Source organism: Sceloporus occidentalis, unplaced genomic scaffold (genome assembly GCF_023333645.1).
Source record: "Sceloporus occidentalis isolate IW3139 unplaced genomic scaffold, rSceOcc1.0.p SCAF_138, whole genome shotgun sequence".
Taxonomy (NCBI): Eukaryota; Metazoa; Chordata; class Lepidosauria; order Squamata; family Phrynosomatidae; genus Sceloporus; species Sceloporus occidentalis.
In genome coordinates this window covers 389,820-404,198 of record NW_028317118.1, presented here as the reverse complement: position 1 = coordinate 404,198, position 14,379 = coordinate 389,820, and the positions used below count along the sequence as shown (strand labels likewise).

The window sequence follows — 14,379 nt, the reverse complement described above, 5'->3', positions numbered from 1 at the left end:
CATTAAAAATGAGAGTATGTACAGTCTGCCCTCAGCATACGTGTCCTCAGTGTTTGCATTCGTGTCCTCGGTGTATGCGGCTTTAAGTTTACACGAGCGGCAAGGTGCAAAATGGCACATTCACCGAAGGCGTGTGCACACCATGGTGCACAGGAGTGCACCACCATTCAAACCAATGGGACTCCAGCATATGCGAAATTTGCCTTATGCAGGTGTGTATGTCCAGAACGGATCCGCCACGTATGGCAAAGACAAACTGTATAATTCCAGGATTTCCTACCTCTCGGGTAGATTCCAGATGGTGGAGCTGGGGGACTGTCGCTCCGACAAGAGGGCCCTTACATCTGGGGTCCCTCAAGGAGCGATTTTGTCCCCCATGCTATTCAACATTTACATGAAGCCGCTGGGAGAGATCATCCGGAGATACGGGGCGCGGTGTTATCAGTATGCTGATGACACCCAAATAGTCTTCTCTGTGTCTCCGACTGATGCAGTGACTAAGGAGGGCATCTCTCCTCTAAATGCCTGCTTGGAGTCAGTAATGGGCTGGATGAGGGAAAACAGACTCAGTTTGAATCCGGAGAAAACGGAAGTACTGGTGATAGGTTCTCCTGGTCCGGGGAAGGAAATTGTTCCACCTGTCCTGAATGGGGTCACGCTCCCTGTGAAGGACTCTGTTCGCAGCCTGGGGGTGCTCCTGGACTCGTCGCTCCACCTCACATCTCAGGTGGATGCGACGGTCAGGAGCACCTGTTTTCAGCTTCGGCTGATATGCCAGCTGCGTCCCTACCTGGGCCCGGCTGACCTTGAAACCGTGGTACATGCTCTGGTAACCTCTCGTTTGGACTTCTGTAACGCGCTCTACATGGGGCAACCCTTGTACCAAACTTGGAAGCTACAATTGGTGCAGAACATGGCTGCTAGACTGGTCACTGGATGCTCCAGGGCCACTCATATAACACCTGTATTGAAAGACCTCCATTGGCTGCCCATTCGCTTCCGAGCGCAATACAAGGTGTTGGTTATTACCTATAAAGCCCTAAATGGCTTGGGCCCAGGGTACTTGGAGGACCGCCTCTCCCTATACAATCCGCCCCGCACTCTCAGGTCGGGTGGGAAACATCTCTTGTCTATTCCAAGTGCACATTATAGTGCAACACAGAGGGCATTTTCAATCTCAGCCCCCAGATTATGGAATACCCTGCCCGACGAGCTCCGCACAGCCTCATCCCTTGATGGATTTAAGAGGATGCTAAAAACTTTCCTTTTCCGTCAAGCTTTCCCCCCTATGAGTTGATGTTTTATTATCTGTTTTTAGATTGTTATTTGATGTTTTAACGCTGTTTATGCTGTTTTTATACTGTTTTTTAACGTGTACACCGCTATGATCTTGAAAAAGGAATAGCGGTATATAAGAATGAAGTATTATTATTATATTATAAGAACCCCGTAGGAATAGGGACACAAAACCCACTGTGGGATCCTGTCCCCAAGAACTGGGGCCTCCGCTGTCACACTTCGTAGCTGCAGTCCACATTGCAAGAAAATGGAAAGATAAAATACCAAATACCTTGGAAAGGCCACTGAAAATGCATGATTATATTGTAACAGACAAACCAAACATGTCTGATCATAAATGGATCAATAGATAAATTCAAGAAAGAATGGTCAGAACCGATAAAGGCTATTGAAAACATAATTGGGGACATACAGCAACATAAGAAAGAGAAGATTAAGAGGAAATCGTAAAGGTTTAAAATATGTTATTATATAAATGGATGTAAGACAGAGATGAATAGTAATAATAATAAGATTAATAACACAGAGCTTCAACAGATTAACTATATAAGTAAAAGTGAACAATCTAAAATAGTTTTTAGCAACTATATCCAACAAGGAGAGATTAAGAAGTCATTTTATATTACATGTTAGAAGGAGCTATGTAGAATCATAGAATCATAGAATCGTAGAGTTGGAAGAGACCACTAGGGCCATCCAGTCCAACCCCCTGCCATGCAGGAAATCCAAATCAAAGCATCCCTGACAGATGGCCATCCAGCCTCTGTTTAAAGACCTCCAAGGAAGGAGACTCTATCACCTTCCGAGGAAGTGCATTCCACTGCCGAACAGCCCTTACTGTCAGGAAGTTCCTCCTAATGTTCAGGTGGAATCTCTTTTCCTGTAGCTTGCATCCATTGTTCCGGGTCCTGTTCTCTGGAGCAGCAGAAAACAAGCTTGCTCCCTCCTCAATATGACATCCTTTCAAATATTTAAACAGGGCTATCATATCACCTCTTAACCTTCTTTTCTCCAGGCTAAACATCCCCAGCTCCCTAAGTCGTTCCTCATAGGGCATTGTCTCCAGACCCTTCACCATTTTTGTCGCCCTCCTTTGGACACGCTCTAGTTTCTCAATGTCCTTTTTGAATTGTGGCGCCCAGAACTGGACACAATATTCTAGGTGGGGCCTGACCAAAGCAGAATACAGTGGCACTATTACTTCTCTTGATCTAGACACTATACTTCTATTGATGCAGCCTAAAATAGCATTGGCCTTTTTAGCTGCCGCATCACACTGTTGACTCATGTTCAACTTGTGGTCTACTTGGACTCCTAGATCCCTTTCACACGTAGTTTCATTCAGCCAGGTGTCACCCATCCTATATCTGTGCATTTTATTTTTCCGCCCTAAGTGCAATACCTTACATTTCTCTGTGTTGAATTTCATTTTGTTAGCTTTGGCCCAGCTTTCTAGTCTATTCAGGTCATTTTGAATCTTGATCCTGTCCTCTGGGGTATTAGCTATTCCCCCTAATTTGGTGTCATCTGCAAATTTGATAAGTATGCTCCCAATTCTGTCATCCAGGTCATTGATAAAGATGTTGAATAGCACTGGGCCCAGGACAGAGCCCTGTGGGACCCCACTGGTCACTTCTCTCCAGGATGAAAAGGAGCCATTGTTGAGCACCCTTTGGGTTCGGCCGGTCAACCAATTACAGATCCATTTAACAGTTCCTTTGTCTAGCCCACATTTTACAAGCTTGTTTGCAAGAATGTCATGGGAAACCTTGTCAAAGGCCTTACTGAAATCAAGATATACTATATCCACAGCATTCCCTTCATCTACCAAGCTGGTAATTTTGTCAAAGAAAGAGATTAGATTTGTCTGGCATGACTTGTTTCTCTGAAACCCATGTTGACTTTTTGTGATTATGGCATTGCCTTCTAGATGTTCACAAACTCTCTGTTTAATGATCTGCTCCAGAATCTTTCCTAGAACTGATGTCAGACTAACTGGACGATAATTGTTGGGATCCTCTTTTTTCCCCTTTTTGAAGATGGGGACAACGTTTGCCCTCCTCCAGTCTGCTGGGATCTCTCCTGTTCTCCAGGAGTTTTCAAATATGATTGCCAATGGCTCCGATATTACTTTTGCCAGTTCTTTTAATACCCTTGGATGGAGTTCATCTGGTCCCGGAGACTTAAATTCATTTATATTAACAAGGTGTTCCTCTACTATCTCTTTACTTATTCTGTGCTGAAATTCCCCTATTCTGTCCTCTGCTCCATTATCCTCAGGTTGAGCACCCTTTGCCTTTTCTGAGAAGACTGAGGCAAAGAAGGTGTTGAGTAATTCTGCCTTTTCTCTATCTCCTGTTAGCATTTTGCCATCTTCTGCACACAGTGGCCCTACCATTTCCTTCTTCTTCCTCTTGCTGCGGACATATCCAAAAAAGCCCTTTTTATTGTTCTTAACCTCTTTAGCAAGCCTGAGTTCATTCTGCGCTTTAGCTTTTCTGACTTTACCCCTAGATAGGTAGGAATGTCAGTGGGAAGTAATTGTTTTTACGTGCTTCGTGTTTATGTGTTTTAATGTGTGTCTTACTGTGTGCTAATGTGTGTTAACAAGATAAATACGTATTTTTTAAAATCACTAGCCATGGATAAGGTTTGGTGCCACTTGCCCATTTTGCAACTAATACCAGAATTAAAGAGACTACACATTTTGCACTAAATCTAGCAATTATATTTATAGTCGTCCCCAACGCCATCACGTTTTAGGTTTTAAAAATCCAGAATGGATATTATCTCGCTGCAGTCTTTACAACTCCCTTCTAAGGCGGGCAACAATTATTATTCCCATATTACAGATGGCGCACCGAGGGAAGAAAGTTGCTTAAGCCATGTAAATTCTGAGCGCACATAGCCCCTGCAACTATGCGTATACTTTGACCCGCTCTAACCAAAATCTCCAGGAGCTCCGGCTCATGGTTAAAACTGTGTTTCCAACATATGTGCGGGGTTTGCATTATAGGGAGGAAAAACGTATTGCTGCAATTAAACAGCCTCGAAGATATCACTTCTTTGAGACAGATAACTGCAGTATCTATTTTAGCCCATTAATGAATCAATTAAAAGCAAGGACATTCAAGACGAAAGTCGCATCTGGCCAGCGATAGCACCAGCTTTCATTTATATTCTTAAATTGCGTCAATTATTTTGAGGTTCCCCTCTCCGTTTTAAGTGCTTTTTAAAAGGTCTAACTGTTTTCAATTGGAATGGTGCGACTGGCTGGTGTAAAGGAAAGGGGATTTGGGTCCCCCCCACACACACACACACTTTTTATGCTTTTCTTCTTTAAAGGAAAAGCTGGTTTTTTTTTTAAAAAAAAAGACCTTTGCTTATTTTCAAGAAGTCATTTTATATTATACGTTAGAAAGAGCTATGTATATTTGTAGATGGGTAGGAATGCTAGTGGAAAGCAATTGCTTTTCATGTGCTTCCTGTTTATGCGTTTTAATATATGTCTTACTAAAGTATGCAATGTGTGTTATGTGTGTTACATATAATATAAAATGATGACTGACTGCCAAGCAGGGATGGGAAACAATTAAAAAGTGTTACAAGATTACTGGCTGTCCGAGGCAGACATGAACAACGCTGGACATCCGTTCGGATCGGCCTCCTGCGCCACTCGCATCCAATGCACAAATCCACACCAATCTTTCTGTATATCCTGAATTACTTCTACTTATACACACTAGCCAAAAAAACACAGCAACGGGTCCTAGAACCGATCAGGTCGGAAACCTCCCTGGACGCCAAGATGACAAAACCGAGGTTGTTGTACTTTGGCCACATCATGAGAAGGCATGAATCACTGGGGAAAGCAATAATGCTAGGAAGGGCAGAGGGACGTAGAAAGAGATGAAGACCACATGCTAGATGGGCAGACTCTATTAAGGAGATCACGAGTATGAAGAACCTAAGAGAAGCAATAGAATTCAAAGATATAGCTGTGTTGGTTTGTAGAATCAGTATGTAGAGAGATCTTGTAGCCCCTTTGAATAGTTTATCGCACAGGCTCCTGGAACGGGCCTGGCGTGTTACAAAAGGGGGTAGGATGGGAATGGAAGGTGGCATAGAATGCATCTTACCGCACAGAAGAACGCAGACGCCGACACCGGAGGTTCCTATTCCGTTCCGGACGCATCCCAGACGAGGCGATTTTCAGGAACGCTTCTAAACAGTTCCTGAAAATCGCCTCCTGGGGGACACATCTGGAACGCGATGGGAACTTATGGCGGCGGCAGCATTCTCCTGTGCGGTAAGATGTGTTCTATGCCACCTTTCGTTCCCATCCCACTCCCTTTTGTAATGCGCCCAGACCATTCCAGGGGCCTGTGCGATAAACTCCTGAGTCTCACTGAAAGAAAGAAGTTGGCAGCAGGCGCTTTCGTAGACTTCAGTCTCAGGAAGTAGGCTGAAGTCTGCGACTGAAGTCTACGAAAGCTCATGCTGCCAACTTCTTTCTTTAGCTAGTCTCAAAGGTGCTACAAGATCTCTCTACATACTAGGCAGGTTTTCTTTATCTATTTTATGGTTTGTATGTACAGCGCTGTGTAAATCTACAGCGCTAAATAAATAAAGCATAATAATAATAATAATAATAATAATAATAATAATAATAATAAGCAAAGCAGTGGATGATAGGGAGTCTTGGAGAGGTCTCATCCACAGGGTTGCCACAGGTCGAGATCGACTCAAGGGCAGTGAACAACAACAACAGCAAACCGGCTAGCACTACAGCAAAGCACTAACCAGGCTGCCAGCCTCCAAGCCTCATTACCCATGGCTTTGAAGGAGCTGAAAGATTTCTTTTTTGAAACAGTACTCAGGGCAATTGCTTAACTGCTGAGGGTAATTGCTTAGCCGCACTCTAGGCTATGCAGAGGTGGCATTCCAGAGCAACAACTGTAAGTCAACTCCCACAAAAGGATTCCAGCCAGAACCGCAGTCAGTAACAACCTGGCTTAAATTTCAAAGACCTCGGTGCAAAGAAGGAACAACAACAACTGCTACCGTGAAGTCGGAGGCTTTCACGGCCGGAATCCATAGCTTTTCGTGGGGTTTTGGGGCTACGTAGCCATGTTCTGGAAGAATTTGTTCCTGACATTTCGCCAGCATCTGCGGCTGGAACAGATCAAGCCTGAACTCTCCCTGGAAGCCAAGATGAGCAAACTGAGACTGTCGTACTTTGGCCACATCATGAGACGACACAACTCATTCGAAAAGACAATAACGCTGGGAAAGGTGGAGGGAAGTAGAAAGAGAGAAAGACCTCGAGATGGACGGACTCAGTTACAGAGGTTATAAATATGAATGTGCAGGATCTAAGCACAGCAGTGGAAGACATAGAGTCTTGGAGGTATCTCATCCATGAGTCAAGGTTGATTCGAGGGCAGTGAGCAACAAACAACAAAGTTCATTAGAAGTGCTCTCAACTTCTGTGCAAGTTTGCAGAGCCATTCTCTCTGTTCACGTTAGTTAATGTTTGCTTAGGAGTTCTTAGGAGACACAGAACCCTTCCCTGGAAGTGTAAGAACTACCATTTGCTTAGCTGCCCCATGAGCTCCCAGCCCTCACATTAATACAATACTGACATGCTTCTTGGCTCACAGGCTCCTCTGCATAAAAACCTACCCACACTTTCCTCTGTTCCTCACCCCTTGCATTTACTTACAGTTACACTGGGAGGAACACATTGTTAGGGGACCAGACCAAGAAAAGGAAACAGAGCGCTCTCAGGGGGCAGGCCCTTCACTGATTATGAACAATTGGTGTTTCCTTAAGGATTAATTAATTAGTGATTAATAGTTTGCCATACTTAACACCATCATTAACAAAAATAAAATTGAAATGGAAAGGCACTTGAAGCTACACCTCCCCAAAGAGCGAGGACTAAAAGAAAGTGCACTTCTTGAGAATGTTGGCACAGAGAGAATAATGTGAATTTTAGGATTCACTAGGGAAAGGCGATATTTTTGAGGAGGGTGTTAGGATCATGGGGGTGTTGGAGTCAAGCCTGGTCTCGGTTCCAATTTTACACTAACCGGTGCTTAGTGTTGTCAAAAATAAACTTAGGTGAATCTCACGTTTACATACAGTGGGTGCTTGTTATCCGCTGGGGTTTGGTTCCAGAACCCCCCGTGGATAACAAAATCCGTGGACGTTCAAGTCTTATTAAACACGACGGCATAGTAAAATGGTGAGCCTTACATAAAATGGAAAAATCAAAGTTTGCTATTTGGAATATGTACATTTTTTGAATAGGTCCAAACCGTGGATGCTTGAAGCCATGGATAAAAAAATCCATGGATAAGGAGGACCGACTGTACTTCTTTCTCTCTCTTTTTCTCTAGCAAGGCCGCAATGAGTTCAGAAATGTTCATTTCCAGTTTCCACTAGCCACAGTTTCGTCTTCTGTCCAAATCACTACCTCTGTTTCCTCTTAACTAGAGAAAAAAGCAAGCTTCACACATCTTGGTTTAAAACCAACTTGTTTCAAATAATCGCACTTAAGTTGAGATCCAGTTTGCAGGATTCAAATGACACAACAAGCTGTGCTTTCTCAAAAAAAGTAAGATGAAGTACTGTAGATATTCAGTGACAGGTTCCCACCTTACATTCAACAGTAGCAAAAAAACAAAAAAAAAAAACCCAACATTCCAAACAAAGACTTCTTATTTTTATATACTACAGTGCTTCCCCAAAACTGAGAAGTGGAAACCTCCTAATAAGCGATATAAGTAAATACTAACAAAGCCAGATCCCAACCCCATTGGCAACCTGTTAGCAAGCCCCAGGCCAGAAAGTCAGAAAAGAGATTAAGCCCATAAAAGCAGATCAGGACTTGCAAAGCACTATGTGTGTTGATTTTATGTTAGCAAAATGACAGGACACAAATCACCAGATTGAAGAGGCCTTAAAAATGTCACAACCGGCTCCCAAAGAAGCACCAGCCCAAAAGTCACTTCACAAGAGTTACCAGACTCAGGGAGGTCAGGTACTTGAGCTCTGTCTGAAAGTTCAGTCATTTGCACCTTGTCCTGAAATGACATGAGCCTCAAGTGTACTTTATCCTCTGCAGGTGCCAAGGCTTTCGCTTTAACCTGTACCTGAGCCATGGGTCAACTCCGGCTTCCAAACTGGGTCCAAAGATTTTGGGGTTCCTCTGAAATGTGCCAGAAGTTGGTCAATGAGAACAGCGATGGTGGCATAAAGGTTTCCTGGCCTCATTTGGCTGGACAGGCCCTACAGTTTGCAGCCGTTTGTTGTTGTCAATTGCTGCCAAGTTGACTTTTACTTATGGTGGCCCTATGGATGAAAGACCTCCAACTCATTCGGTCATCAACATCCCAGCTCAGGTCTTACAGACTGTGGGGCTGAGCAGACAAGCCAGGATAGCATGGGCCATGCCTGCTTCCTCTACTGAGTCTATCCATCTGGAATGCGTCCGTCCTCTTTTCCTATTGCCTTCTACCATACCAAGCATTATTGTCTTTTCTAGTGAGTCCTGCCTTCTCCTGATATGGCCAAAGTACAACCGCCTCAGTTTCGCCATCTTGACTTTTAAGGGAGAATCCAGGCTTGATTTGCCTTAGGACCAAATTTATTTGTCTTTTTGACAGTCCGTGTTAGAGCTCTTCTCCAGCACCATCTCAAATGGTCCGATTCTCTTCCTATCGGCTTTCTTCACTGTCCAGCTTTCATAACCATACATAGAAACTTGAGGTACAACAATACGGACAATCCTAACTTTAGGGTCCTAACTCTGCAGCCATAGGGGCTGTGTTCCAGAAGAAACTCCCAGATACATAGGGCAATGCCAAGGCTCAACTGGCCCAGTAAATAAGAACATCAATTTGCATGACTGTATTTTATTCCATCCTGAAACGTCGTCGAGTCTTGGGGTCCCCCCCACGTTTTCCTAAAAGATTCCCATTGTTGACAGTGTGAGCAACTGATGCGAATAGACCTAGGATAAACTGGAATAAAACTCCTCACGCCTCAAACGTGTTCCGAATACATCCGCATCATCGACTCCATCTTTATTTGCAGTGCCAACATGTGTGAGCAACCGAACTCACAGAAATGCGGTGCCATAGCGTGAACAACAAAACCAAAATGCGTGAGCGAGATAACTTGCGCACTAAAAACAACATGGTCTGAATAACCCCAGAAAGTCCCCAATTTTGTTCATGTTCTTTCCAGTTTTAATTTAGAGAGCCATACCTGTTTAGTTTATTCCAGAATATTCTGTCAGTTCCAGGTGCGTTCAGAGTTGGTTTGCTTTTTAGGCCAAACTCCCCAGGTTGATTTACTTTTACCCAATACAAAATCGGAAACAACCGGAATTAAAATCTGGGACTTTTCCATCAGTCCGGATGCATCCAAAGCGGAAATCTAAAGGGTATTTCCCCAAAGGAGTTTCAGGCAAATGCAGAAAGAAAAACAGGGAGGTAAGGTTTGGTAGAGGAAAGGAGGAATCTTTCTTTTTTAAAATGGATCAGGGAGTAAAATGGGAACAGCATGCGAGGAGGAGAGCAAGGAGGAAAAATTGCAAACTAAACACACGGCGTCCGTTTTTCACGCAGACAAAACCTGCTGCTAGGAAAAAGATCTTCAGATACAGCAAAAAGAGAGAGGAACAACAATCACAACAAAGATGGGTGGAACATATGTAAGCGCTCATAAAACTCCTTGGGGATCCAGGAAACTACAGGAATAGGTTCCCAAAGTAGTGGTTCAAGTAGCAAGATAGTCCCCTGAGATTTCAAGCCTGCCTGCAATTCTCATGCCATTACTGATGAATTGGCTCTACTAAAACACCCAACAACAGTAGCAACAAAACAACAACAACAACAACAACTTGGTTATGGCTGGGAAGAGATATTCTCCGATTACACAGGAAACTTCTATCACTCCAGATACTGCTGGACTCTCATGCCCATCAGCTCAGCCAACATGGTCAATGAAAGGGATCATGGGAGCTGTAGTCCAAGAACATCTGGAGGGCCATGGATTCCGAACTTCTGAGATGCCCTACAGCAGCAGCACATTGAGAAAGAGCTCATACCCAACTCTGGTTTGGGAAGCACCAACGTGTTGGTATCCCCTCAAATGGCTTGAAGGCACACAACGCAAACGCACAATAATAATACACTTCAGCCAACATTTTAGAACAAGAGCTGTTTTGACAGCAGTCTCGGGACTGGGTGAGGTTTTTTTGGGGAGATTTTTGGAACAGTTTGTGCTGCAAATCCCACAAGTAGGAAACGCAAAACGCATACTGGATGTCAAGTTGTGAAGCATCCGCCCACTAGAGTCCGGTGCACTTTCGACAGGCCAAAAAGCCAAACAAAACGAAATGAACAAATCAAAAAAACCCGCATACCAGCAGCATGGAAAAGGAAGCGACAAAGCGGCAAAGCCTCCAACGCAACCAGTACAGCTTCCAAGAGCACACTGCATTTTCCGACTCACACACACACATGCACACATGCTCTGAAAACCAGCTATGCTCACCAAACAGATCAGCCACTAAAGTCAACTTGGAAACGCATCCGGCAACCAGCTTGATCAACGGCAGCCGTGAAAAGCCGTCCTGCTCGTCACCACAAAGGCGCACTTTTCGGCACAGAGCAACAACATCCAGCGGCGCATGAAGAAAAGCCTTTCCTCCAGAAGTTTTCCCAACTGCAAAAGAGATAAAGGGAAGGCCTCCGGTTCAGTGTTGTCCCAAAGGCAATGTCTCAGCCATGCCTTGAAGTGCCTCCTCCTAAACTCCAGGAACCCAAGTTCCCGGCAGCACTGTCACAAGCTTACCATGTGGCCGCTAGATGGAAAAATAAGCAGGCCAATGGCTCTTTGCCACCAAAGCCACATCAAGCAATGGGGAATGCATACCCAGAAGAAAGCTCTAGCAAATCCATGTAGGATGGGGGAGAAAAGCAGGTTGTTTTCCTTAATACACACACCTCCCAGAGATATGACGATCACCTATGATTGCAAAACAGCCCCACAACTGCCTGTCTTTTTTCCCATTTGGGAATCGCCAAAAGCACACAGAAACCAGCCCCAAACTTGCGTCGCAGCTCTCAAATCAAAGTGTGTGTTTACGCAGACAGATGGGAAACCACTTTCCTTCCCTTGACCCATCCCCATGAAAATAACCTCAGCTGCTCCTTCCCACTCACACTAGCTGCCCTGGCACTGAGAAGGGCGACACGTCTAAGCGCCACCTCGCTTTTTCCAAAAATAATAACACGAATCGTAATCATAACAGAAAACTGAAAAAAGAAAGAAGGAAAGGAGTCGTGGGTGTCTGGCACGCTCAGCTCACTCCACTTTTCCCAGCCAATTCAGGTTTACCTGAAAGAAAGAAGCCCCAGTCAGTTGATCTAGTCTCGCCCTTCAAGGCAAGAGTCCAGGACAATGTCTGGAGGCAAGGGTTCAAAACCACAGTGTCTCCACACTTCCTCGGCAAGTAAGACCTAGTCCCAAGACAAGGCGGTTTCTCTCTGAGCAAGAGTCACAGGACAGCAATGCAAGGCTGGAAATCTATAGGAGCAAACTCAAGGCGACCCACAGAGCACCTCCCTTCTGAGTCAACAGAGATCCAAGAGGTTTACGACAGAATCTGAACCAAAGAATCAAAGCTCACAGCCTTACAGAGTTGGAAGGGATCCCCAAGGGCCATGCAGTCCAGCCCTATTTTGCCATGCAGGAACTCACAACCAAAGCCCTCCCTGAGACAGATGACCATCCAGGCTCTGCTTAAAGACCTCTAAAGAAGGACATTCCACCAACCTCCCAGGAAGTGTCTTCCACAGTCAAACAGCTCTTACAGTCAAGAAGTTTTTCCTAATGTTGCGGTGGATTCGCTTTTCCTGTGGCTTGAATCCAACGCTCTGAGTTCTAGTCTCTGGAGCAGCAGAAAACAAGTTTGCTTCATCCTCAATATGACACTCTTTCAAATCTTTCAACAAGGCTATCACATCACTTTATAACCTTCTTTTCTCCAGGCTGGACATCCCCAGCTCTCTAAGGCTCTCTTAATAAGATACAGCTTCCAGACCCTTCACCATTTTGGTCCCCCTCTCTAGACACACTCCAGCTTCTCCACGTCCTTTTTGAACGGTGGTGCCCAGAAACGGACATCATACGGTGGACAACATGGGCATCCAAATGAGGTCTGCCCAAAGCAGAATAGAGCAGACTTTCCTCGAGCCAGACGCCAGACTCACTCTGGACACTACACTCCCATTGATGTAGCCTAGGATCGCCTTGGCTTTATTTGCTGCCGCATCACATGGTTGACTCCTTATAGCAATAGCAGCTTCGTAAAGTCCTAATTATTCAGAAAACGAAGCTGCTATTGCTATGAAGAGTGGACCATGTGGTACGGCATCACCCACCTCTGGAAAGGGGAGCCATGGAGGGGCCCTTACACCCAAGGAGACCCCTTTTAGGCTCCCCCTTGGTTGGTTAACCAAGAATCTGAACTGGAAAGTCAACTCCAGAGCGCAAGGCCATAGGAGAGGGGGTTAGGAAAGACTTTTTGGAGAGGGCAGCAGGGGCCAATTGCATCCTCACTGGTGTCAGAGAACACAACCATTCCCAGAATGTCACCGCCTGGGCCCATGGCCCTTGAAGTGGTTTCAAACTGGGTGATCTCACTCGTGCGGACAACCCAGAAGCCTTCAAATGGTTCAGCAAGCTCCAACCGCCCAGTTGGGGGGAGAAAAACCCAACTCAAAGCAAGCAAAACATCTTTTCAGGTCTTTTTTAGCCCCAACTTCATGCTAGGGGTTTTTTTTGGACCTGGAGCAAAAGAGTCTCAAGGAAAGAGGCAGGAGCTGTTTTGTGTTGTGTGCTTCCTTTTAAATCCTCCGATCTGCTTTGCTTTCTCTCTCTTCCTCTCTCCCTCCTTTCTTTTTCTAACTCCACAGCAGAAACTCCTGCCAAGAGATGCCTTCCCCCCCCCTAAAAAAAGCAAAACAAAACCTCAAATAGAAATGTTAAATTTAAATACATAATAATATTAATAAACTAATTAAATGCATGCCTCTGAAGATCCAAGGGAAGGGGAGCCTTGCAAACCTTCCTGCCCTTTCTGAGGTTCATGGGGAAGAGAGGAAGCGAAAAAGAAAGGCAATAAAATAAAATACAAAATAAAAATAAATAAATAAATAAATAAATTAAAATATAAAGTAAAGTAAAATAAAGTAAAATAAAACAAAATACAAAATAAAATTTAAAAACAAATTAAAATTAAATTAAATTAAAATAAAATAAAAATAAATTAAAATAACATAAAATAAATAAAAAACAAAATAGAATAAAATGAAAAGTAAAATACATTAAAATACATTAAAATAAAGTAAATAAAAAGTAAAGTGAATTAAAATCAAATAAATAAAAATAAAATAGGGTAAAATAAAATAAAAATACAGTAAAATAAAAAATAAAATAAAGTAAATAATAATAAAAATAAAATAAAACACATAAAACAAAATAAAGTAAAATAAATTGAAATAAAGTCAAGTGCATTATAATAAAATAAATAAAAAATAAATTAAAATAGAATAAAAATACATTAAATTAAAAAAATAACGTTAAAATAAAATATTTTCTAAAAGAGGGGGGAAGAGACTTGTCCTTAAACATTGGCCCTTACCTTGATCCCAAGTGGCTGGATGGGCTCCTCATCGTTGATCTTCTTCCCCCCCTCCCACTTTTAATCCTTATTTTTAATATATATATATATATATATATATATGGGGGTGCCTTGTCCTTCGATGGCAGTCCTGCTCCAAACCCCCGAAGGAAAAAAAGGTGCAGATCTGGGTGCAGATCGAGCTGGTGCCTGCAACTGTATCTCTCTCTTGTGTGTGTCAATATTTACAGATGGGTGCAGAAACAGCTGGAGGTGTGTGTAAATAAAAGACAGAGCTGTGTGTCAATAGATCTATAGATGTTTTTCTGAGCCAAAAAAATAAATCAACCAATCTGTAGCAAATCCAGCCAGCGAGA

At 43.6% G+C, this 14,379-nt stretch overlaps 1 protein-coding gene across 9 annotated transcripts in view; it reads right to left on the bottom strand.

Moving 5' to 3' along the window:
* The window catches only part of LOC149281123 (nuclear receptor corepressor 2-like), a 254,242-nt gene extending 240,144 nt beyond the window's left edge, over positions 1 to 14,098 (bottom strand). For 7 of the 9 annotated variants that reach the window (XM_089499617.1, XM_089499624.1, XM_089499626.1 and 4 more), the window contains exon 1: positions 14,024 to 14,097. The gene's annotated coding sequence lies outside the window, so the exon portion shown is untranslated. Of the gene's footprint in view, positions 1 to 10,869; positions 10,944 to 14,023 lie in introns of those variants that run through there. The other 2 variants (XM_089499622.1, XM_089499618.1) reach the window with 2 other exon arrangements.
* Between the last annotated feature and the right edge of the window lie 281 nt (positions 14,099 to 14,379).